Here is a 24,469-nt window from a genome sequence, read left to right as displayed (position 1 = left end):
TGATCATTGACCACAAGCTCTGTTGGAAGCCACACATTACTTATGTTCGGGGGAAATTGGCACGGGGCATTGCCGTCCTGGGAAAAGCAAAGCATATGTTGGATCAGAAAGCACTGCACATTTTATACTGTGCTTTACTACTGCCATATATGAGCTACTGTGTAGAGGTCTGGGGAAACACATACAAAAGTAACACACAAACAATAACTATAATACAGAAAAGGGCCATTAGATTAATAAATAATGTAGGGTACAGGGACCATACAAATGCACTCTTTGTCAAAATGCAAGCTATTAAATTCCAAGACTTGGTGAAGCTTAAAACAGCGCAAATAATGTATAAAGTCAGAAATAAATTGCTTCCCAAAGAAATCTGTAAATTGTTCATAGAAAGAGAAGGTGGGTATAACTTAAGAGGGAAATGGAATTTAAAAATACAAAGTGCTAGAACAACTTTAAGAACTATGTCAATCTCAATTGCAGGAGTTAAATTATGGAACAGTCTAACAGAAGAAATAAAAGACAGTCAAAACATAAAACAGTTTAAAGTAAAATATAAAAACCTAATTTTAAATAAGTATAAGAATGAAGAAAACGGGGTTAACCCAGGATGGTAATGTTGCTGGTAATGGTGTTGCGGTTCTTTTTTGGTTGTTTTTTTGTTTTTTTGTTTTGTTTTGGTTTGTTGTTTTTCCATAACTTGTGTATCTGCAAATATACACATTCTGTATTTTTCATATGAAAGAAACTATACTGTGGTGGGGCTTGCTAATTTCTTGTTTTTGATTTATGTATGTTATGTTTTGTTTTACTTCATATGTTTCATATGTTGTTTGTTTAATTTAAGACAAAAAAAAAAATTAAATGAATGAGAGGTAAAACTTGAGGGGGTAGGGACAAATAAGTAAATACTTCAGCCTACTCCTTTTCAAACAAATAATGGAATGATATTTTGTAATGATTGTGAAGGCACATGTTTGAAATGTTTGAAATAAAAATGAACTGAACTGAACTGAACTATATGAACATAGTTAATATAGTGTATATAGTGTACCTCTTTATCTTTGAATTCAGATGTTTACAGTCCCATTGGCGGGGCTCCGTAATGTAGTGGTTTATACAGTCGGCTAACAAGCGAAAGAGCCCCAGCTGTGTCAGGAAGGGCATCCGGTGTAAAAAATCTGCCAAATCAAACATGCGGAGCTACCCGCTGTCATGAAGCCTTGCTTTTCAGTCCCATTGCACAGGTGTATAAAATCAAGCACTTATCCATGCAGTAAAGAAGAACTCACTGAATTCGAGTGTGGTGCTGTGATAGGATGCCACATTGGACACAAATCAGTTCATTAAATGTCTTTCCTCCTAGATATTCCACGATCAGGTGTAAGTGATAATATTGCAGTATGTAGGAACCACGGCAACGAAGTGGCAGACCATAGAAAGCATCAGAGTCCTGAGGTGCATAGTGACTCAAAAACAATGTGCCGGCAGCTTCATGGCGTGGGGTTCAAACAACTCCTGTGGCTGTAATGTGTAGATGTCCCTGTATTTTCCCCATGTAGGGTTATATTAAACTGTGAGTCATGCAAAGCTACTCTAGTAGGATCCAGAAGTACCGTTTTGTTAGAAATGATTACAATTGGTTTCCTTTTAATGATGTAGAATTAATTGATAATTGATTGGGTTGCTATATGGAATATATGTGCCAGAGTCATGTAAGCATAATACAGTACAGTGTGTTTTTCATTATAAGATGATGCGGCTAAATTATAAAGATGGCAGATAGTGGCAGAAATGTGGTTGCTCTCTAATTTATGTATGAGAGACAGAGTTTGGAAGGTGTGCTGTTGGTTTGTCAGTATGATCAGTTTTAGTTTTGCAAACTTCTCATTGTGAACCTGAGTATAAACAAGCAGTTGTGCAGCAGTGGGTGCCTTCACATTTATTCAGCCTCCATGCAAACCCTGCTGTGCATGAAGCTCCGACAAAAGTCGAAATGTTGAAATAACAAATCCTGTGCTGGGTGGCCGTGTTGTGCAGAGTTGTACTATATCAACTTTTCCAGCACTCTTGTTCCCCACTATTTCAAAATATGTTAATTTTCATGAGTATTTGTAATACACTAAAGTAGGTGGCTTCCACATCCAAAACTACTAGCTGCCACCAGAGTTGTTATAGGTTTGTATTTTTCACTGGTTACTCATGGGTTTGTTTAGAGCTATTTCTTTTATTGCAGAAAAATGTGTAGATTTAATTTAGATTTCATCTTTCTGTATTATTATCTGAGTGGTCAGGGACATGATTTAGCAATTTCAGAACAGGTGTTACTGTAAACAAACAACTGACTCAGAGTTGTGTTTAGACTCCTGTACCAATGCCCAAAAATACTTGTAATTTTTACAAGGAAGACTAAAATCTGTGACATTATTTTCATTTTTTGTGTGTTTTTCAGTAAGTATTGTAAGCGAATACTTGCAATATTGTAGTGGTATGTTATATATTGGATATATTGGCTAGTGCTTGTTAAAAGTCAAAATGGCTAACTGTAACACTGTATACCAGTGTGAAAGGCATTTACACCAATATACTGGATTTTCATCTTTATAATGAAAGGCAGAAAACATCAGCCCTACCCTGTAACACACAATACGATACTATAAAATAGCTGTATAAAGTACAGTATCCATATGCAGATATTTTAATACCCTATTAAGAGCATTGCGAGTAAATATGTAAAATCTGTGCTACAGCAAAGAATGAGCTGCACAGTTATAAGGAAAGCTTGACGGCTGTTAGGGTGAAAATGAACTAAAAACAGTGTGAGCAGTGCCTGGTTCGAGAGTTTTGAAACCGACAGTCTGACATAAAATCAGAAAACGCTCTGGAGTCACCTGGCTCCTCACACCCCTCCCTCTCTTGCTCCATTCACCAGGCTCCTCGAGCGTGTGTGTGTGTTTTTCTTCATTTCACACCTCCCTCACACTGCATATTCATTTTTCACTATTGCCTTTCCGCTACCACCCCACCCCCACTCCACGCCCAACCTCAAACCCCCTTGACGTGGGCATTCAATTTGTACTGTATGTTTCATTCCTGCTCATATTTAAATGTATTTCATGTCGGCTGCTTTTAATTAACTCGCTGTATATGCGGGGTGGGGGTGGGGGTGGGGGGTGCAGACAGACAGATAAAAACTCCTCACATCCACCAATGAGTTACACTGGCAATCATTTACCACTTAGACAGTAGTGAAGAAGCCCCCTGTTTGTTGCCCCGGCAACCGGTGCCTTGGTGATTGATTCCTCGCCAGTGTGGCATCGCTGCAGGGAATAGAGCGTGTGAGCTTAGCATGCTTGCTACATCTTTCTAATTAAAATGGGATTACAGAGTCATCGCCGTTGTATGTTCAAACAAATGCAAGGCTGTGAAAGAAATCAATTTTGGTAAATGTCAAGGCTGTTAAATACAACTATGGATAAACAAATGTAAGCGAGCTCAATGCACCGACTTGGATACTCTGAGTCTACGTGAAGGGTGTGTTTCCGTACGATTTGCATGTCGGGCTCGCGGTGATTGACAGTCCAGAAGTCGCGGCCTTGATTGACAGCGCCGGGATCACGTTAGGTAGCGCAAATCGACAAGACGCAACAATTAGTCTGCTAATCAGAAAATAGTCTCCAAATTGGAGCTTAATGTACACTTTAAATGAACAGCGCTTTCTTCGTGTAATTGGATTAGACAATTCAATCATATCTGTGTAGTTTACACTGTAGTGTCTCAGAGCGCTGCGTATCGAGGGGGCAGCGCCGCTCCCCCTGCAAAGCATCGCTTCATTACTTCAGATTTTACCATGGCTGTTTGCACTTATGCCAATGGGACAGTGAAGCACTCCGATATTATGTTTCAAAACACGATTGTACTTACATGTGAATGAGAAATGAGATACTAGACACTGCGGCAGAGGTTGGGGAAATAAAAATTCAGTGTGCTGTGGCAGCATTTAAAATGCTTCTGCAGAACCGGTGGCTCCATTTTATTTATGAACAACAAAGCCTGTGTCGCTAATTGGCTATCCTAGTGCTACCTTTGCCTTCTTTTCTAAACACATACAAGAACTTGTTTCCTAGTTATGCCCCCTTGTAGCATGTTGTTCAAGGCCAAACTATGACTTCTTTTTTTCTTGTTGGTTTGTGTTATTGTTGTGACAATTGTGCGCTTGAGAATTCCGGTCTTTAGTTTGTAATTCATAAATTTTAGTGCGCTTTTGAACCCCGCGACAAACCCAGAGTGACTCTACATGTCCTCAGCGTAAAAAAAAGAGAGAAAAAGCAAGATAGAGTAAGCGCTAGTCAGCGAATGAGCAACTACAGATAGAACAGGAGTGTGACATACAGAGTAAAAGAAAAATGAGGTCTCGAGGTTTTCAAATTTCAATCACTACAATGCAGTTACTTAGGTGTAACTGGTGTAACACAGTGCCTTGGGCCTGTTCCCAAGCGGAGCTCTTTGGCACCGGCTGTGTGGGATGTGCCATTACAGCAAAGGTAATAATAGACCAGGGAATTTATAATGTGATGCTTTTTACGTGCCTATGAAAGAGTGCCTGAAAGCCCGAGACTGCTGGCAGGAAAAAAAAAATCATGTTTGGTTGTAAACGACGGAAAGCCTGTTATTGCCTGATATGTCATGCAGGTGAAACATATATTAAACCTCTCATGAAGGACCTCTGCAGCGGAACACATTTTAATTCTGCCCTTGTAGAAATGTGAAGCGGGTCTACCTGCAAAGCTGAGGTGTAGCACGAGTAAGGCATACCTCTACTATATCATCGCACCAAGCAGGGGTTTTTACAGGGCTCCCCGTGGCTAACAAACTACTCCCTGAAATGAAAGTGCAGTTACAGCCTTATGAGACACAGTGCTTGGATTAAGCATAAATCACACACCTTCTGTTGCCCTTTCAATCTGCGCTCAGATTGGCCACCTGACTTTTGTGTGCTCAGCAAGCGCGCTAACTCATTCTTTTCCTTTGTGTTATGAGAGAAAAATGAGAACTTGGAGCAGAGGCAAGTTTTTGTTTTTGTGCGTGCAAACTAAAACCTATTTGTCTGAATAACATTCAGCATGCTACATATTTGATTCAGTTGGTTTAATACATGCACAAAGCTCTGATAAACATAATTGTCTTTCAACAGGAAATGGCTGATAAAAAAAAAACATGTAGCTGTAGGGCTGATTTACGCAGCCCTGTTTCTTAAACGTGTAAATTAAAAAAACACAATGCAGTGATTTGGAAATAAGTCAAATCTAGCATTTATTTGGAAATATATAAAAAAGTAATATTTCAACCAAAAACTTATATTGTTTTGTTTTTTTGTCTGTTTGTGTTTTTTAAAATTGGCTAAAATTTAATGCTAGCTGTTTACCACCATGTTGCATCACCTCCTCTTTAATCAACACTGTAAGCTCTTGGGGACTAAAGAGCCCAGCTATTGTAGTTTTGAAAGCAAAATGTTTATGATTTAGCTTGATGAAGGATTTTAACAGTTTGTGTGACTTATTTTCGGAGTCTAACATGTTAGCGCTGTAGGTTTAGCACCCAGATTTTTTATTTATTTAATTATGTATCACACTAAGTGTACCATGTGCAGAATGTGGCTTTTATCTGGCCTTCTTTCATAAAAGACATCATCTTTATGACTCGTTTGTATATGCGTTAGGTAAAAAAAAGCATCACTTTGGGGAAGAAAGGTGATTAAGTGACTCTGAATGTGATACGGTTGTTGGTCTGAGTAGTTCACAATATGCTGACCTTCTGGGATGGATTTTCCCACACAAAGAGAATGGTCGGTAAAAGTGAAAATATTCAGCGAGCAGCAGTTCCCTGGATAAAAACGCCTTGTTAATGTAAGAGGTTGATGATAGGAAGGCAACAGTAACTCAAATCACCACTTGATAAAACCAACGTATGCAGATGAGCATCTTTGAACACACAACATGTTGAACGTTGAAGTGGATGGGCTAGAGCAGCAGAAGACCACACCATGTGCCACTCTTGCCAGTTCACTACAATTCACACAGACTGATAAAATTGGAGAGTAGAAAATATAAAGGCCTGTATTAAGTTTTTCATTAAACATTTAAGTGATTCAGAGAAGGCTTGGGAGAAAGTGATGTGGTCAGATGAAACCAAAATCAAGCTATTTGGCGTCAACCCAACCCGACGTGTTAGGAGAAAGAGAAATGCTGACTATAACCCAGAGAACAGCATCCCCAAATTCAAGCACGAAGGTGGAAACGTTGTGCTTTGGGGCTGTTTTTCTGTTGGATGTACTTTAAAATATTGGACGAGAACCTCCTTCCCTCAGCCAGAACACTGAAGATGGGTCATGGATGGGTCTTCCAGCATGACAGTGAGCCAAAACATACCATCAAGGCAACAAAGGTGTGACTAAAGAAGGTCATGGAGTGTCCTAGCCCGTCTCCAAACCTCAATCCTATAGGAAATCTGTGGAGGGAGTTGAGCCAAGAAACCTGAAGCATAAAGAGTTTCTGTAGACCAAAATCCTCAAGACCAACTACAAGAAACATCTCACTGCTTTGCTTGGGAAACAAGAGTTTCTCCACCAAGTACTAAGTCATGTTTTGTTTGGGGATCAAGTGCATATTTCACTCATTGACATGCAAAACAATTTATAACTTGTATGTAGTGTGTTTTGGTTAGTCTTTCTCTATGACAATATCATAATAACGACTTGTCAGTCCTTTGTAAGTGAGCAAACATACAAATTCAGATGGGTTTCAAAAAATAATTCCCCCCATGTACATATGATAGATGCTGGCTTTTGAATTTTGTACTGATAACAAGTAAGATAGACCCAGGGTGGTCACAGGACCTCAAAAAGTCTTAATATTGATTTAGGCAGCTCGGGCATGAGGCTGGCAGTACAAGATGATGAGGAGGATAAAGAAAAAGGCCTGGTTAGCCAACATGCTTGTTAGACTATTCAGCTGGGAGGTTTAAGAACTTGTTGGTTTGGAATACTAATTACATTTGGTTAACACAATTAAATAATGACATCAAACTTCACCAAATACGTTCATTTTAGATAGAATAATCCTTTAATTGTCCCAGAAGGGGAAATTTGGTTGTATCAGCAGCAAAAAAACACACATATACAAAAAAGAACGGGACAGAACAGAAAACATGATTGCAGACTCATTCATTTATTGTGTGGTTTTAAGACAAACTGTCCTTTAGTGTTTCTGCTGGCAATGACATGCACTGCAAAGCTACCTGTTTATAGTTACTGATTGAGTAAAAGCATGTGTTATGCATGAATTAGAACAATTATCCTAGAAAGTGCCAAATGCAGTGCTACCTGCTAGTTAGCATAGTAGCGTGCTGATAGCGAGGCTGTAATGCCCGACAACAAAAAGATATATCACACACTGTAAGAGACTATCCTGCCAGCATTGTCAGAGTTGTGCCTTGAAATGAGCCCAATGCCATTCTACAGACTAAAAGAAAGGAAATAGTGACACATCTGTATAGTCACATCTTCCCCAGGATAACAGGAGACTGAATGACGGTTTATCCGGCTGGAGGAGAATGATAGTGTGTGTTTCTTTTCCCTTTTGGGGTGTTTGTTAAATATCACACATACGTGTGTGCGAACAGCGTCAGGTTCGCTCTCCTCTTGAGCAGAGAAGAAAACCATCTGGGATTGTGTTTGTGTTAAGCAAAGTGCAACGGTTTTCCTCTCCCTCATTCACACAGGCGCCTGGCATCATGCAGGGACTAATGTGGAATCTAAATCTGGACCTTGTTGATAGAAAATGGCAGGTCACACTGTTTGGCATGTGACTCTCACAAACCCCAGTGCAAGCAATGGTGCTAATAGATAATTGCCAGCATAATAGGAGGTGACATATTGCATGATGTCAGACTCGGAGCCGACGACTTTGCCTGCGGGTAGCTCCGCTTTACTTCAAAATCTCCACGTTTTAGATTTTAGGTTGTCAGATAAAACTGAAAAATGATGTGTTGTAATTTTTATAAAGCTTAGAGTGAATCTAGACTCACCATTACCTCCAGTGTAACAACTTAAACTGCAGTATGTACAAAACAGTGCATCACATGAGTATCAAACTTTCTCGCCTTTTCTGAATTTGTACCTGGATAGGACCAATTTATGTGCAAACCTCTTATATCTTTGCTCGCACACGCACGCACGCACGCACACACACGCTGACTCCTCTCTTACACACACACACACCCTCAACATAGCAGTTTGCTGTGGACTCACACTGCCTCCCTGCACCTCCCACTCATCCTACTGATTGGAGTTGTCAGGAGTCAGAGGGTCACAGTAGAGGATGTCAATAGGGCTCATTCACAGACACGGAGAAGCACATACGCACACTCAGACTGGCACACACACACACACACACACACACACACACACACACACACACACACACACACACACACACACACACACACACACACAGATACACTGGAAAGCCATAAAGGAAAGAAGCAGACAAAATGACAGACAATAATACAGTCCTATCTTAAGCATGTATAAACACACCCCACAATCACCCCATCATGTCAATAGCTGTGTATCAGCTCCGTCTCCCACTCACTGAAGCCGTGCACGGCAATGCAAGTGGAGAGCATTCAATTTATATTCATTATTCACCAGTCAGCTGCCTTGATTTCAGTGATTGGATATACCCTCTGCCACCTCCCACCCCCTATTTCTTCTGTCCCATGGGAAGGGTTCTTGTGTGGCTAATTTAGTGTGTATGACTGCATGCCTGTGTGTTTAATGGTGCTTGGTGTGTCTCAGCAAGAGGGCTATTGGGATACATGATGACAACACAAATGATTGGATGGTTTTGTTCAGGACTTATCTGCAGAGAGAAGTGGTGTGTGACACTGCAGATTCTGGTATCGGTCCAATACCGAGTAACTTCAGGACCGGTATCAATACTGAATTTCATACTGTTACTTTATCCGCCCACCTCTAATGGTGATACCAGCTTCTTAGATGACAGTCTAGGTTCTCTGTCATTCACATCATGGTAGTCGTGATAGCTTGAAAAAAAGGCAGATGGGCTTCTCTAGCGCCTCTCAGCCAAGAGACTTCTTCACTTCCAGAACAACTTGTGGACAGTCTCAGGTAAAAGCAAACAAACAAAATAAAACGCTAGTGGTCCAGCTGCCTTCTTTTCATGCTTTGAAGACATTTCATGAAAATGTCCAGCGACCAGGTTTTCCCTCATGCAGAAGTAGAGCTGGGCGATAGAACGATAACGATATGTATCGCTTTTACTCGATAGAGAAATTAAGCTATCGCGATAGACCTCGCCGCTCTTGTCCTCTTAAAAAAAAAAAAAAAAAAAAGGTCAGCCAATCCAAATTAAGTAGCGCAGAGCCGAACCAATCACAGCCGCAGCGTCACGTCGCGTGACTTGTTACGTACAGCACAAGTGCCAAGGCGCACGTGTGTTTGTTTGGGAATGGAGCCAGCGCGTAATGGAGGAAATGAGTGTGCCGACTAGAAAAATCAACCGAGCGTGACCTTAAGAGAAAACAGATGATGGTTCCAATGCCGGAGAGATTGTCGAACGGAAGAGCCATAGAAGTTCCGTAGTTTGAAGGTATTTCGGCTATTTCAAGTCTGACAAAAAACAGAGTAGCTGCACTGTAAATTGTGCCGAAAGCAAGTCTGGAAATACAATAAACTGGTGCATGCGTCACACTGTGCGCCACGTTATTGTTTCGGTGAAATGAATTTCTACAATACTGTTACTGTTAATTCTACTCTCTGCAGTGTTTAAATGCTTACATATACACACAGTTACTGTCCGTCCACACATACGACTCGGTTCTGCTTCTATGCCCCAGCTTTGTTTACTTTTTCCCACCGAGGCTTCTAGACTTCTGATTGGCCAACATTTCTGCACGGTTAGGAATCTAGCGCCACCTGCTGCTTTGGCATGTTCATAGCAGCGTTTTCCTTCATTTCTGCCTTTATGTGTGGACGGGATTATTTTTTAAAACGAAAACGGAAAATCTCCGTTTTCAAAAATACCCGTGTACGTGTGGACGTAGCCTCAGTCTCTGACTGGAAGCGCTAATTCGTCATTCGGCTTTTGTCAGACTAAAGTAACTGTTAAAAGTGTTTGAAAAGCTAAGCTATACAACAAGGAGAGATTGAGAATTTCCTTTTAGTTCTCAGTTTATTTGATATTGACAAAAGTTAGTCAGTTTTGTCTGTTCTTCTGTAAAACAAACTAAGATTTATTTTTAGAATTAATATTTTGTTTCTAAGTGGAATTGACAATTTAGTCTGTTTCGTTTGTTCTATTTTGAAACTTAAACGCTTTAGCGGCTGCCTTTTGTGTAGTTTGCAATATTTGCCTTTATTTATCTGAAAAAGTCTCATGTTCCTTAAGTACATCTACCCTGTTGAACTTATTATGGGAAATAAATATTTAAATAAAAACAAGCTGCTGATTATTTCACATTTTACTTGTGAGCAACGGCACATTTAAATCTTACAAATATAGTTATTTGGCTTATATCGTGATAGATATCGTTATCGCCTGAAATGAAAAAAACATATCGTGATATGAAAAAATCTCATATCGCCCAGCTCTATGCAGAAGTAATCTCGTTTGAGAAAATCGATGCCTTATTTTCTGAAGTACTTGAAGGAAAGAGGGTGAACACACAGTCAATGTTGTACTATGTATGATTATCCCATTTTTAAGTTTAACCTCCTACAAAGAGTTTTTAAAAAAACCTTTTAAGTCTGCTCGCTCCTCCACACTATGGTGAGTTTATTGCCTAAATGAGACAAGAAGCAGGCAGGCAAGAGGAAAATAGATAATTGTTAGACATAGGACAAAATAATATTACCACAACATACCTGACACTGAGTGTCAACACAATGAAACTAATTCCACCACCAATTTGACTGACCAGACTTACCACTGCGGACACAGAAATGCAGTAAAATACACTTCCTGCTTTTTGGCTACTTTCCTGTCTTGAATTGAAGAAGCTTCTCGGATGAGAGGTGAAATGTCTTCAAGTAGGGCTGCTCGATTATGGCAAAAATGATAATCACGATTATTTTCACTGAAATTGAGATCTCGATTTTTTGACGATATTTATTTAACCCTTTAAGACCTACCATAGAACCAAGTCCGCCAGAGCTTATATTATTTTTTTTACATGCTGTAGGGCCATTTTTGGGAGCATTTCAAGTTGCTATACATCAATACAACTGTTATAGCCCATATTTTAATAATATGTATGCATTAAGTCCATAGTAATTACATTAATTGCAAAAAAGTGCAATAAACTACAAAAAAATTGAAAATCGTTTTTGTTTTTTTTACATATATTTCTACTTGGGGAAATTTAAGAGGCTTATCCCTCAAAACTTTAAATACAAAAAAAAAAAATAGTTTCCCACCACAGGAAATTTATTTTGAGTGTCTTCATAGTTTTATTTTGGAGATACAGCAATTTTTATATACTGCAAGAAAAACAAAAAACAATCCTATGATGCAAATTTGCAAAGAAAACAGCATGTGCATCAAAATAAAATATTTCCAGCAGTGCAATTTGAGTTCTAAGCACCCCAGAAACTATTCAGAAAAGTATAGAGTCAAACATGACTTATAAAAACATGTCATGTTTGACTCTATACTTTTCTGAATAGTTTCTGGAATGCTTAGAACTCGAATAGGCTTTTAAGGCCTACAAGTAAAAAACTACATTTTCTGCGAAAATGACGTCACTTCCGGTTCCGGACAGGAAATGGCGGACATGCGATAGTTCCAGTTGACGTCTTTTTCAATGTGGGAAGTGTTACAAACAGCTGATCGGATCGGCAAAGTGTGTTTCTGGAATATTATGTTTTTGTTGCTGCAAGCGCTGTTTATGCAATTTTTCCAAAGCTTTATGTGGAAGGAAACCGTGACCCAGGACAAGCTGATGGCATAAGATGTAAGTACAACTCCTCTGGTTTCATATGCAAAACAAATTATTGCGCTAACTTACGCGGTTCCGGTTCTACAGGGATTTAAAGGGTTAACAATAACAATGTATTGAATAATGACTTTAAAAAATAATATAAAATAGTGTGCAAATACTGATAACAGTGCAAATGTTTGCAATATAAAAAATAAATGAAAAATGTAAACATCTATGTTTAGTGAACTTTGCAGTGTTGCTCTGTGGTGCAGCTATGACACCGTAGCAAAGTTTACACACTGTCTACTTGATCCACGTCTAACTCCGCCAACCCATAATGTTTCCACACCACTGAAGTTTTTTTTTTTACCTCTCTTTTCAACCAACGGCAGTCACTCTCCTCTCCAAATAACTTCTGCTTAGCTTTCCGAGCTTCCCTCGGGTCCTCTTAATTGTTGTGATGCGTGTTCGAAATGCAGAGAGGTGCGCTCGATTTGCCACACGGAGCAGCGCGAGAGTAAAGCACGAGGGAGGGGCTAATAATCGGCTCAGTCATTTTTAATGATCGTTGAAAGCCCAGATCGTAATCGTGATTAAAATTTGATTAATTGAGCAGCCCTATCTTCAAGCAACTTAAAGAAGTCCAGATGCTTTTCTTTACAAGCTCCTTTGACTACGATGACCTGGATGACTGAGAAGCTTCACAGACACTTACCTTTCTTATTTAGTTATGCTCATATTGTGCTGCATCTAGATAAATGACTCACACTGCATTACATGTAATAAAACAGCTGTATTGGATACCATTGTTATCCAATGCGGCATTTTGCGTAAATCATGTGAATGCATGCATTGGTTTTGATTTACTCCCTCGGGAATTTTCTGCCGTTTACATCTGCGCTGTTTACATTCCACCAGATGCTAATGCTAAGCTAGCGTTAGCACAATTGAGCAGCAGCATCAATAACAGCCTGGTAGCACACCCGGACAGTGTCTTTATTGCGGCTGGGGATTTTAACCACGCGGACCTGAAATCTGTACTTCACAATTTCCACCGTAATGTGAAGTGTGCTACCAGAGGAGATAGAACGTTGGACCAGGTGTACACCAACATGGCGAATGCGTACAGAGCCCAGGCTTATCCCCACCTGGGTCTGTCAGACCATCTCTCCCTTCTGCTACACCCAATATACACACAAAAGATCAAGAGCACTGGGATTACAACCAAAACCGTGAGAACATGGCCGCAGGACGCTATTCCGATGCTTCAGGACTGTTTCCACTGCACAGACTGGGATGTATTCAAGGTGCAGGACACTGACAATCGTGTCGCATTGGACAGTTACACCTCCACTGTCTTGGACTACATCTGTTTCTGTGTGGACAATGTAACAACTTGGAAACGATTCCGTGTGTTCCCTAATAATCCACCCTGGATGACACACGGAGTTCAACAACTTATTCGAACAAGGAACAACGCTTTCAAATCCGGGGACCAGGAGGCATACAGTGCTGCCAGGGCCAACCTGAGAAGAGGCATCAAGACTGCCAAGCAGCAGCACAGGAGGCGTATCGAGGCCAGGTTTGAGAACAACACAAACCCAAGGCAGGTCTGGGAGGGCATCAGGGCTATCACGGACTACAAAAGAAGAACACCATCACCCTCAGCCGACAGTTCTACTCTGGCTGAGGATCTAAATCTCTTTTATGCCCATTTTGACAGGGAGAACACCGACCCTGTCCTGTCCCCTCTCCCCTCAACCGACCCTGCTCCGGTCCTGAGCACTCATGAGCTGAGGCGTGTGTTCCGGAGCATTAACACCAGGAAGGCGGCCGGGCCGGATGGAGTGCTGGGCCGGGTGCTAAAAGACTGTGCTGCGGACCTGGCGGACGTCTTCACCTCTATATATAACACCTCGTTGTCCTGTTCACTGGTACCATCCTGTTTCAAAGCAGCAACCATCGTTCCCATCCCAAAACAGTCAAATGTCACATGTCTGAATGATTTCAGACCTGTGGCACTCACCCCCATTCCCGCCAAATGCCTGGAGAGACTGGTCATTAAACACATCAGAGCTGCTTTTCCACCATCCCTGGACTCGCACCAGTTTGCATACAGGGAGAACCGGTCAACCGAGGATGCGATCGCCACAGTGCTGCACACATTACTGAAGCACTTGGAACACAGGAACACCTATGCACGGCTCCTCTTTGTAGACTACAGCTCGGCTTTTAATACCATCCGGCCATACAAACTCCGTCCCAAACTCCACCAACTGGGACTTAACTCCTCTCTGTGCAACTGGATTGTGGACTTCCTCACTAACCGTAGACAGAGTGTCAGAGTGGGTAAGAACACCTCTTCCACCCTTGTGGTCAACACCGGTGCCCCTCAGGGGTGTGTTCTGAGCCCTCTGCTATACACTCTCTTCACCCATGACTGTATTTCCTCCTGCGCGTCCAATCTCATTGTTAAGTTTGCAGATGACACTACAGTGCTCGGACTTATATCCAACAATGATGAGACAAACTATAGGACAGAGGTGCAACAACTAGAGTCATGGTGCCACGACAATAACTTGGTCTTAAACACCAAAAAGACCAAGGAGATCATTGTAGATTTCCGGAAGAGGGGTCATAACAACCATCTGCCTCTCTTCATTGGCAGTGAGGCGGTGGAGAGGGTGAGCAGTTTTAAATTCTTGGGGGTAACTGTGACCGAGGACCTGTCCTGGGGCAACCATATCACCTCAGTTGCACGGAAGGCCCAACAGCGCCTCTACTACCTGAGGAGACTGCGGAGCGCACACATTCCCAGATCTCTGATGTTGAACTTCTACAACTGTGCCATCAGCAGCGTTCTGACGTATGGATTTCTAGTGTGGTTCCCCAGCTGCACCAAGGCCGATCAGCAAGCACTCCAGCGGGTGGTGAAAGAAGCTGGCAGAATTATTGGAACAAGTCTGCCAGAGATCAGTTATATCTTCCCCACTCGCTGTCTGAGGAGGGTGCACAGTATCCTGCGGGACCAACATCACCCTGCGCGCCACCTTTTCCATCTGCTGCCCTCAGGGAGAAGGTACAGGTCTATACAGGCCAGAACATCCAGACTGGCCAACAGCCTGTATCCACAGGCTGTGAGGCTCCTGAACTCTCTGCCCCCCTCTCACGGACAATAACCATATCCAACTTCTTAATAGCAATGAACTGGTCTGCATTGGTGCATCATATCTTTATTCTCTTCCCCCTCCTGCCCCCCCCCCCCCCTCTTTCTTAAATAGATAACTATCATATCTGATATCATATCTCACAGTACAATAATATTGAATGGGTTGCATTGTTGTATTTTGTCATGTTTCTCAGGTCTTTGTCTGAATTTCTACGAACATTATTGCTAAGGATTGTCTTATTGCATTGGAGTCACACTGGGTTAAATATGTACACTTGGGTTTTAAGGGGTATTTATTATTTTCTTCTTTTTTTTTTGGGTTGTATGGAAGCCCCAAACGCAATTTCATTGTTCTTGACAATGACAATAAATAAATAAATACTAAATAAATACTAAATACTAATAGCTTGTAGTCCAAGTGATTAAATATTTATTCATGAAAATGATAGACAAACAAAACTGGTGTCATTTTAAATTGAATTTAAAGAAAAGGTTCTTAAATCCCCTTTTCTTGCACCTCTTAGGTGCGAGAAAAACAGTATTTCAGAAGACAGTTTTCTTGAATTACCTTCAGGAAAACGGTGAATATGCCAGCATGCAGCATCTCAGTAACAAGATGCTCATCAGAAAGCATCAACCGCAGCACAGCCCGGCTCAAAGTAAGAGATGATTGCTTGATGAGACACTGGCTTGGCTATCTTTATCTGTAACCATAAGCAGAGACAACCACACGCAGAAGCTCACAGGCAGTTTGCGCCCAAATTGTTTTGGGCACCTGTCATCCTCTATTATAATTAGCAAGTGGACGTCTAAATAATTGCCATCAGGGCTGTGGCTGCTGTATCATTGTTGCCCCATCCCTCGCCTTCAGTTGCAGTATTATTTAAAGGGCCGGGACGCCTTCGCAAAGCACTGCCTTGAGCAAAGTCTTAAGCTGTGTACTCAGTCAGAGACAGCATCTGGAGCACTGAAAATAATTAAGTGACACAAGAGGGTTTGGTGTTGGCTTCACCATTTGTTTTGTCCACACTTGTCCCTCACACACACACACACACACACACACACACACACACACACACACACACACACACACACACACACACACACACACACACACACACACACACACACACACAAAGCATGCATACGCGCACATACAGGCAGCTTTTGATCATAATTGTGACACTGCCAGGAGAGAAGGAGGTAACACGCTCATCCCACTGGGGTTTGAGGACGGTTGTAAAAGTAAATGAGGCAGATGGGTCTGTGTTGGAAAAAAGGGAAAAAGCCCCTTTGAGGAGTAAAGATAGAATAGTTAAGCTAAAGCACTTGTGTATTTTGAAACTGATGACTGGCGCGGTTACAGAGACTTAACATGATGCAAAAGTTTAGCAATTACATAATCCCGCATTAGCGTACAAGCCTAGGACTTTCTACTTTTACTGTTTGGCTCATAAATCAATAAAGTGTAGCCTGAAAGTTCTCCAACACTGATCTGAAAGCTGGCCGGTGTATGTCCATCCTGCAAAAATATCCATTTCTGCTCCTGCTGATGAAAATGCAGGTGCAGTGTCATCATCCTCTCATTGTGTGCTTTTGTGAGAGTGTGTCAAAAGCGAGCTCGCTGCTATAAAGAGCTGCGCTTCGGGGCTGGTGAGAGCTATCCCGGAGTGTATCGCCAGCCGTTGCGTGACGACTTGACTCACACTTGTCGTTCTTCCCTCTTCCTCTTTCCCCCTGATTAGACCGACCGATGCAGCGTGCAGCTAGCTGCGTGTCAGGGCCGCACACACACATGCAGTAGCACACATATAAATGCATATAGCTTATTTGCAAGAAGCTGTCGCCTGCAGGAAGACCATAGGTCACCGGGCTTGTCTGCGTCTACTCCCTCCCCCTCCTCGGGCACGTTGGAGCTGGTGGAGCTGCTGCTCGGCAGCGCCCTCGCTGTGCTGATAGTGGCCTCGCTTGGATTAGACAGTCATTGATGCTCAGTTTAGTCCAACAGCAGCTGCTGCCTCTCCAAACCAGCCACTTTCCAGAAAAACATCTCCCGGGCTTCTTAATGCCAATCCCCCATCCCCTACCAGAAAAACGCACACTAACACCCCCCTTCCCCCATACTCGCTGTTATTCTACAGGCTACCTCTGTCACACTTGCAGCTTCTCTTTGTTGTTGCCTCAGTTGTCTCAGTTGTGTGCGCGCGCATGGTTTGCCTCCCCTCCCCGCTCGCCTTTTCGTTCACAGATTTGTCTGACATGTCCTGAAAAAGTCCCCTTTGGAGGGACGTTATCACAGCACCGCTTGGAGTGCAGTTGTGTCTCCAGAAATGACTCCCTTTAAGGACAGGATGGCATTTTTTGCTGTTGTTTTTGTTTATGTCAGACGCAGCCTAAATGTTCAGGTCACATGTGGTGTGACTCCAGAAGTGTCTAGACTCTTTATCTGCAGTGACATTATATTGTGAGTGTAGTTCAGCGAGTTGCGCGGTCTGTTTTCCTTGGCGTGTGCTCAGCGAGAACTCTCCATGGTGCTGACGTAGACGGTTGCAAACTGGCGCTGTCCGTGGTGCTATCACTACCCGGCCTGTTTCAGTCGGTCTTTGCTGAGCTGTAAGCTGACTGCGTTCGCTCTTGTGGGCGCCGACCTTTGTGCTACTTCATCTGTTTCTCACAGAGCCGCAGTGCGATCCGCAGTGCTAATGCTGCTTGTTCGGGGCCACTCTGCCGATTGAGCTGCCCAGTAGCCACTTACAGCAAGCAGAGTCTATGTCTGCCACAGATTATAAACTGCTAACTGCCACTCTGGATGCCTTTTTTTTTTTTTTTTTGCACCCAGCTCATATCCTGCCAGTTAAATGGGTATCAGTTAGCAGATTTGCCACTGCTCTAGCTCCCACACTCAATCTTCATGCAGGAACAGTGGTGTTTTCCTGAGGTGTCAGTGGGATTTTCTTTGTTCGGTACTTCGGCTCACTGCGGGCCGCGGCAGGGGGAGTGCCGCTGACAGTCTAGCAGGGCGCTGCGGTTTCGGTTGACCACATTTCTGCACCATCTCCTCCTGTGTGCTCCGAGCAAGTGTGGAGTTTTCTCCAAAACTACACAAAACTTCTTTTCTCCTTAGTTCAGATTAATACTTGTGTTTTTGACTGGCATTAATTTACAGCATTAGTCATCTTAGGGCACTTTACATTACATAATCTGATGGAGGAGGGGGAAAAAAAGGAAGATTCCCTTTTAAGCAAGCACTCGTGTTATCTTTATTAAATCTGGAAAAACCACTAAGTGCAATATCTCTCTTTCGAGGGCACATTGACTCATAATCCTAATGTAATACATATTTCAATATGTTTAAAAAAAAGCCTTTGCTGTGACAGGCAAATGATTTTTATGAACACAAGTGAGTACATTTCCATTATTTTCACTGGTTCCACTATTATAGCGTGCTGTGGGTCACTGGGTAGTTTTTCCAAGTGGTTTTGGCATACTAAAACAGCAGCTGTTGCTCTCCTGCTCTGGGTGGATAATAACTTTGCTGTGCTTTCTCTGCCTAAAACTGAACCCTAACCTAGTTTCATATTTATTGAAATAAATATAAAATATATAAATAAATAAACACGAAACTCTGTTTGTTCCCAGCCATCAATAATGGGGCAGCTATTACTGTCACACCTTCACCTCAGCCAGGCCCTGCCTGAAAAAGGTAACCTTAATGTAAATGCATCATTTTGCGCTGCAGCTGTAATTGTGGATATAAATAACAATGTGCTAAAAATGTCGGCGTTTGCCTGCAGTGGAAACAAACATTTTTGTTCAAAACATGCTAATTTGTTACCCCAGGCCCCAGACACCCAGATGTAACTTTAGTCTCCAGCAGTGTTCGCTCCATGGCTATGACATTGCACTCTGAAATAGATATGAAACTATCAAAGCATATACAATCACCATCTATCAGACAGCCGACCATTCGTGCTTACATCCACACCAACAGTCAATTCAATTCAATTCAATTTTATTTATATAGCGCCAAATCACAACAAAAGTCGCCTCAAGGCGCTTCATAGATACAGAGAAAAACCCAACATTCATATGACCCCCTATGAGCAAGCACTTTGGCGACAGTGGGAAGGAAAAACTCCCTTTTAACAGGAAGAAACCTCCGGCAGAACCAGGCTCAGGGAGGGGCGCGGCCATCTGCTGCGACCGGTTGGAGTGAGAGAAGGAAGACAGGATAAAAGACATGCTGTAGAAGAGAGACAGAGGTTAATAACAGATATGATTCAATGCAGAGAGGTCTATTAATACATAGTGAGTGAGAAAGGTGACTGGAAAGGAAAAACTCAATGCATCATGGGAATCCCCGGCAGCCTACGTCTATTGCAGCATAACTAAGGGAGGATTCAGGGTCACCTGGTCCAGCCCTAACTATATGCTTTAGCAAAAAGGAAAGTTTTAAGCCTAATCTTGAAAGTAGAGATAGTGTCTGTCTCCCGAATCCAAACTGGAAGCTAGTTCCACAGAAGAGGGCCCTGAAAACTGAAGGCTCTCCCTCCCATTCTACTTTTAAATACTCTAGGAACAACAAGTAGGCCCGCAGAGCGAGAGCGAAGTGCTCTAATAGGTCAATCCGGTCGTTAAGTCTGACGTCACTAGCCGTGTCTGGGTCTAAACTCCGCTGCAGGTCCATATATCAAACGATCACTATGGCATTACTGAGAGTTGAAAAACTGTCTAAAGTCTTTCATCTTTAATAAAATGATCAGCGTTCTGCTCTACCAGGTGTAACAATTGAGTTTAACATCCAGGCATCCATGAAAACGGAATTTATGACATTTAACGGAGTTAGAAGTTAGCAGGGAGTTAGCTCGCTAGCTTCTATCTAAATACAATATAGCATGTCCTGACTGCGGGGTTCTGGAAACAAATTAAAACGTACAGCTCTGTTATCACTTCCAACATAAATGAAGACAGAAAACTAAACAGCAGTGACGTTTGTAGGGTTACTGAAGTTGGGCTAGCTGGTATATAATTTTGTGCTACGTGACCGCTAGCGACACAGCTATGTTAGCATAATATAAACAAGCTAACTTTTTTTCCACTCGATAAAAGTTAACGTGAGTGTTCTCGGTGGTCAGGAACAAATGTAATCGCATGGCAGGATGCTGTAAAAGGACCAAACTTCAGCCAGGAGAACAACTGAGATAATCCATCCACAATACGAGGTTAGTCATTCATATACTGCTGCATGGGCTGGGCTGTAGCTACATCCTAAGGTTTTAAAAACTGAGCTTAAATAAATGATTAGCGGTAATAAAAGCCAAGGGAGGTCAACAGTGATCACTGATTGTTTTAGGAGCTTTTTGAGATTAAATAGAAGAAAATACAAAACATTAAACATGTTAACAACACAAAAGCCATATTAAACGCAGACTACTTTAGACCCGGAAGTAGGATTCGTCACGTCATCACTTAACGACCGGATTAAGAATCACCAGTTAAGCTAAAAAGCATCCACACAGAGCGACCTCAGCTGCTCAGTGGATTCAAACCCAGAGCCACTGCTCCACCACTGACCCTGCTTTATTTGATCTCATCTATATGACCTCAAACACTTCATGTCATCACAAATGTTTAACCGAGCTTGTAAACAACCCAGATCTTGATGTGGTTGATCTTAGCTTACATCAAGACACTAACTTTATTAAATGTGTGTCATGTTGTTGCTCTATATCCCAGATTGATGGTAGTGGAGATGCTGCTAAGACAAGGTGGTCTACCTTGCACTGTGGCAATACTCTCGGTGAGCCATCCTCCTTCACCTCCTCCTTTCAATTCAATTACAGTTCAATTCAATTCAGTTTCATTTATATAGCAGCAAATCACAGCAGCAGTTGCCCCAAGGTGCTTTATATGATAAGGTAAAGACCCCACAATAACAGAGAGAAAACACCAACAAACTAATGACCACCTATGAGCAAACACTTGTCGAGAGAGGAAAGGAAAAACGTCCTTTTTAACAGAAAGAAACCTCTGGCAGAATCATGCTCGGGCTCAAACTTTGTATCCACCAAGTGACCCAACCAAAAACTTGGAACAACCACAATCTCAGAGAGAGCTTTCCACACGACCTGCGAAAACTCAACAATCACCCGTTACGTGACCTCAAATGCGTGGAGAGGCTTTTCTGACATCCTCAGGGCGCGTGAAGTCACAGCTCTTCGATCCAGGGTGCTATTTTTGTCAACTTGTTTAGATGTTCGCCCTTAGTAGCTGTAGTAAACAAATTAGCTTAACATATAAGAGTACTGTGAGGCAGGGTTCACTTTGATCTAATTTAGAAAGGTTGCATCTACAGATATGAGGGCGTCGCTAAAAATAGCAAACTTTCACGGGCGCGATAAAAGAGAGAGGAATATGAGCGTGTTTGGACCACATACCTACTGAAATCTAGAAGACTGTGTTCTTATTAAACACTAACAATACCCGCCAAGCGCTCTTCTTTAGGTTCGTTATTTAACATTAATCGCGTGTTAGAGCCACGGGCATAACAGCTCTTTATATAAATTGCACTCCTACACTTCAGTCTCCCACGTGCGAACGCTTCACAGTGTCCCTCGGTCCACGCTGGGGTGACCAGTTATTTTATTTTCATTTTTTTAAAGCCAATGCGTCTCAGCACTCTCAGCAAATGAATTGGCTTGTGAGGCAGCTGAGGTTCAGTTTGTGAGAGAGCAGAGGGCTGATCTTAATTTAAGGGTCTGTTCAGCACTTCCTATATTAGATGTGAAATGTTAAACAGAATCAGAGGGGAGGATGGGTTGCCTTCGCGGCGACCTCTGACCCCAACCGAGGTTGACGCGTCCTTGAGGCGTAATTGTCTCACCTCGAGTGCTCGATCGACACGAGAGAGGAGCGGGGTGGAAAAAGTGCACCGGGCTTCCTTTCTGCCATAGAATGAGTTACTACTGCGTTTTTCTCCTCTTCTTCCATTAAGCTGTCGAGAGGTTGAAACGATTTGCCTCTCACCCCTCGCTCGGCCTCGCCCGTGCGTTTTCATAGCCACGGGAGCAATGTATTGGACTGCAACCGTTCGAGGGATGCACAAAATTAGCCCGTTTTCACTTATCAAATGTTGGAAGTCTGATTTGAGCAGCTGCCAGCTTTCTGTCTCTCGTGTTGTCTGAAATAGATTTTTTTTTGTGTGCTTTCCCAGCTCCTGAAGCTAACCGCGTTTGGCACCATACCAAGATGATCCTGGGTAAAGATATTTTATGAGATGGTGCAGACAAGTGCTCTCCAGTGTGCAGCCCCAGTTATGTCGAGAGCTCTCTTTTGTCTGCTCGTACTTACTTGTCCGTCACACATTTACTCCATTCCCTGCATTTCCCGCCTATTCACGTGACACGACTGTTTAAGTAAACATCCAAACGTCAGCCGTTTGCATTTTTGACGCGATTTGGATGCTTGTTGATGTTTCTGCTCACATTTCGGTGAGCAGAAACTTGTGAAAGCCCAGGTTAATGTGTGTGCGGAGTGGATAAAAAGACCCAACATCGCCAGGTCCTGAATATTCCTACGACTGCACAGCCACCTATTGAAGCGTTTTCCCTCAACAGACGGTGATTATCACTTGCAAAACCATCAAACGGGTGGATGTTGATTTGTACATGGGAGTCGCATGCTTCCTGCTATTACAGGATGACAGATGACAGAGTTACCCCGGAAGGGGACCAAGTCATGAGCAGAGGAGACACAGAAGTAGGTCAGCTCCTAGGCGTTTGTTACATCATACATATTCATAAACAGCACCCAGTTGTTACAGAGCGAACTCACTCCACACAGGCTGTTTATTCTGTTCATTGGGCCCCCTTCTCCGTTTAAATGTTAAACAGTGATTACGCATCGCCGTGATTATGGGAGCGCCAGACCCTGATTGCTGCATTTAAATGCACTTAAGCGCTATTATACGAACGCTATACTATCAATATCTCGTATTGTAAAACGTGCTGTGCATTTAACATTTTTCTCGCTCATAGTTGGGTGAGAAGATTGACCCCACTGTCGTGGTTTTAGCTGAATATGAAGCTGTTAACCGGACGCTTTCCTCATTTCTGGTTCTGCAGTTTTACAGTGACAGAAAAAAAAAGTCCTCTTTTTGGTGATAAACTTGTTTGGTTTGACAGTGAATGCTCTAAAACTACCAGGAAAGATTGACTGCTTAGCTGATGCGAGCCATTAAACTAGGCAATGCAAAACCTGCTTCCACTTCAAGCTGTCCAGGACTGTTAATCCAAAAACCTTTATGATTTTAAAGGAGACCCCTTCTGCTCATTCCCAGCTCTTTATTTTTACTTTTGAGTATCCTCCTGGCTCGTACTGATTCATTGCTCAGAAAGAGCCAGGAGTGGAAAAACTGCTGTAAACTGAGTGTTTAGAGCAGCGTGAAGCTTTTGGCTCAAAGGGCTACTTTGCCCATGTTAACCATCAGCAACCACCATTGTAGCAGAATACGTATACAAATATATGACAGGAAACGCAGCAGGCCTATTTGAATGCATTAATTGTACAGTTGTACATTTTAACCATTTCACTCGTGCGTAATACTGATTGTGAGAGCAATGCTGTCTAATAAGGCTGTGCAATTAATGGGCTTTTGATTTCAATTAAAATTTCTGCCTTCCACCAATTAAGGCAATATAATCAAGACAGAGCAATTATTGTCCCACAGTCTGTTATGGAGTACTTTTTACACACTTCCTTTCTCATATCCATAAAAATCAAAATTGACTCCCTGCCAGGCTGTGCTAGGTTTACTTCACATTCATTTACTTTATTTATGCAGTTGAAGTGTAATAAAAGTTTAAGGAAATGCGCTAAATTATAAGGACAATTTTGTTATTTTGAAAAGGTTTAATAGCTAACAATCTCATTATGACCCAAATAATTGTACAGTAATTATGATTTTTGCCGTATTTGAGCAGACTTGACATTTAAATGCCTCTTGGCTTACCTGGTTTTGTACCTTTGTTTGATTCTTCTACTTATAACTTAGAGACTTTTAGGTTACTGTGATTTAATCTAAGTGTTATTGGTCTCATCTGTCAAACAAGGTCATTGCCTTTTCTGTATATGGACTGATTGTGCTTACTTAACTCACAACAACTCATATATTAACTATGATACACTAGGTGTTAATAATAAACTGCTGCAATCGTCTTAGCACTAACTCGTGCACAGTGTTTACGGTTACATTAAAGCTGTAAGTCGATCTGATCCATTTATATTACATATTACATATTG

At 42.1% G+C, this 24,469-nt stretch overlaps 1 protein-coding gene across 1 annotated transcript in view; it reads left to right on the top strand.

The window, feature by feature from the left end:
• The window catches only part of LOC308395135 (glucosidase 2 subunit beta-like), a 184,071-nt gene that overhangs the window by 99,233 nt on the left and 60,369 nt on the right, over nt 1–24,469 (top strand). The gene's annotated exons all lie outside the window — the stretch shown is intronic.

The sequence above is a fragment of the Rhamphochromis sp. 'chilingali' genome, assembly GCF_963969265.1.
Source record: "Rhamphochromis sp. 'chilingali' genome assembly, chromosome: 1".
Taxonomy (NCBI): domain Eukaryota; kingdom Metazoa; phylum Chordata; class Actinopteri; order Cichliformes; family Cichlidae; genus Rhamphochromis; species Rhamphochromis sp. 'chilingali'.
This window is presented reverse-complemented; position numbering and strand designations above follow the sequence as displayed.